The sequence below is a fragment of the Penaeus japonicus genome, unplaced genomic scaffold, assembly GCF_977035675.1.
Source record: "Penaeus japonicus unplaced genomic scaffold, GWHDUDI00000001_assembly GWHDUDI00000013, whole genome shotgun sequence".
NCBI classification, from domain to species: Eukaryota; Metazoa; Arthropoda; class Malacostraca; order Decapoda; family Penaeidae; genus Penaeus; species Penaeus japonicus.
Genome location: NW_028234415.1, coordinates 32,087,959 through 32,091,075, shown reverse-complemented (window position 1 = coordinate 32,091,075; position 3,117 = coordinate 32,087,959).

Below are 3,117 nucleotides of genomic sequence, written 5' to 3'. Positions count from 1 at the left end.
GTAATATAATTATATAGATATATAGTATATATGTATATAATATATATATAGATATTGTATTATATATATTATATATATATATATAAATATATAAATATAAAAATATATATATACAGAGAGAGAGAGAGAGAGAGAGAGAGAGAGAGAGAGAGAGAGAGAGAGAAAGAGAAATATAGATAGACAGATAGAGAGATGACAGATAGATAGATAAATAGAGAGAGAGAGAGAGATTATGATTATGATAATAATAACACCAAAAACAGAACAACACTAATAATAACAAAGTAACAGTAACAACAACAATGCTACTGATAACCCCAATTACAACAACAACAATAAAATCAACAAAAAAACTAAACAAATATACCCATACAACAAAAACAAAAAAACAACAACAACGAGATGTCCTGTGTCTGTCGTTGTTATGGGTTTGGACAACGACCTTTCAGAGGCCGTGTGCAGAGAAGCAAATCAAGGCCGTTTTCAAAGTCGTTTTACCGTCTGTTGAAAATGAGATTGCAAAACGGGTCGGGGAGAAGGGAGTGTTGCAATACGTACTCCGAAGTTATTTTAGGTTTGAGGGAATTGTATCGAGGTATGTGCTACGAAGTTTGAATACGAAGTTATTGTGTAAAAGGTGTTTTAGTCATGAAGATTTTGTCACTGAAGTGGTTGTAAGTATTAATTCCGGTATAATTATTTTGCAATTCAGCTGTATAGTAATTTGGATCCAATGCGTTTAAGATTTCGGTAAAGATAGAGTTATCAATGACAGAAATTATATAAGATTGGAAAACAAAAACAGAACAACGACAAAAAAATGGAACTAAAGTATGTCTATTTTTCTGAACGACTGAACAAAAAGCCCTTGCGTTTCATAAGACTCCGGAAGTAGGCCTCCCCCCCTCCTCTCCTTCCTCACCCCCACCCCCAGTCACCCTCTCCTCTTTCTCTTTCCTTCCTCCCCCTCCCTTCCCAACCCTCACCCCCTTGCCCTCCCCCTCCTCCCCGCCCTCCCTTACGTGGCTGGAGTGGCCGTGTGGAGCGGAGTGTGCAAGTGTGTAAGTGTGTCTGTCCATCATCAAGGTGATGCTACTAGGTTGTAACTGCGGTTTTTATCGATTTGACTTTCTACTTACAAGCGTGAGTGTTCACATGCACACGCACACGCTCACACACACACACACACGCACACGACATCATTGATATTTCACACACCATCATACCCACATTATCATCAATACACGCACACACACTACATACACACACACACAACACACAAATACAAATATTGCATATGAGCTATATTATACTTATATCTAATGTATAAATAATTGTATGATTAACTATACAAAATATATATATTAATACATATATACTATAATATCTAAAGCAGACTATCCTATCCCCTCATCTATCTATCCCTTCATACATCTATCCATCTACATTAAAAGACTCATACCCACTCCTCCCGATCCTCCTACCTAAGAAGATCATATAGACCTTTCTCTGAGGGCTTTTACTGTCCTTTTTTCCGTTGGCTGACAGTCCTTTTTATTCGTCTGTGCTTGAGCGTTATCGTGGCTCCTCCCCCCTCCTCGGAATAGGCATAAGGATCCGTCACTTTCCTTCGCTCGTTTCCGGTCGAGCGCTTCCGGTCCCGTCCGCCTTGCCTTGGGGAAGATATCCGCGGGGGCGCTTGAGGAATGGCGGTCGGGGAAGGTGGGGAGGAGGGGGGGAGGGGAGGAGAGGTTGGGGAGGTGGGAGGTAGAGGGGGGGAGGAGAGGGGATGGGGGAAGAAGGTGGTGGGGGGATGGGAGGCGGGGACGTGAGGGAAGGAAGGTGGAGGAAGGGGATGGTAGAGTAAGGGGGTGGGGTGGGGGTGAGAGAGAGATAGAAAGAGAGAGAATGAGACAGACAGAGAGAGAGAGAAAGAGAGAGAGAGAGAGAGAGAGAGAGAGAGAGAGAGAGAGAGAGAGAGAGAGAGAGAGAGAGAGAGAGAGAGAGAGAGAGAGAAAGAAAGAAAGAGAGAGAAACAATGAAAGAAGCAAAGAGAGAGAGAGAAACAATGAAAGAAGCAAAGAGAGAGAGAGAACCAGAGAAAGAAAGAGAGAGAAAGAGAGAGAAAGGGAGAGAGAAACAGAGAAAGAAAGAGAGAGAAAGAGAGAAAGAAAGAGAGAGAGAGAAACAAAGAAATAAAGAGAGAGAGAGAAAGAGAGAGAGAGAGAGAGAGAGAGAGAGAGAGAAAGAGAGAGAGAGAGAGAGAGAGAGAGAGAGAATGAGAGAGAGAGAAACAGAGAAAGAAAGAGAGAGAGAGAAAGATAGAGAGAGAGAGAGGAAGAGAGAGAGAGATTGAGATAAAAAGACCTTCAACAAACAAAAAAGATGGAAAAGAATTACCTAATCTCAACCTTCTAAAGTCTATTGAGAATAACAGCTGTTGCAACATTCACAAATAAAACCTTCAACAAACACACTCTTGTTGCAAAGTCGAACCAACGATGACAAAATATAACTCGTAAACATTATAGCATATGCAATTGAGGGTTAGTGCTATGAAGAAAGGGGAGGAGGAGTGCGCGCGCGCGCGCGCGTATATATATATATATATATATATATATATATATATATATATATATATATATATATTTAGAGAGAGAGAGAGAGAGAGAGAGAGAGAGAGAGAGAGAGAGAGGCAGAGAGAGAGAGAGAGGCAGAAAGAGAGCGCGCGCGCGCGAGAGAGAGAGAGAGAGAGAGAGAGAGAGAGTGAGAGAGATCAAGGCACGTAGTACACTGACCTAAAGATCACCATTGAAATTCATCCTGACATGAATTGGAAAATCAGATTTGAGGAGTGTCCATGGCCCATTCACCTTGCACGAAATATTGCCCCAGTTCTATTGATACCAGTTTTCAGATTTAGATAATAACTCATATCAAACTTTCAGAATCTGAAAATGTAATTAATTTGCCATAGGCAGTCGACAACTCATTATCAAATATTTCATGGATAGTAAAAATGTTCGGTAGGTTTACTGATGTGTAAATTGATCATTCGGACAGTCAGAACAAATGCATCAGTACATTCGTCTGTCTTGAATCCAAGCAATATATACA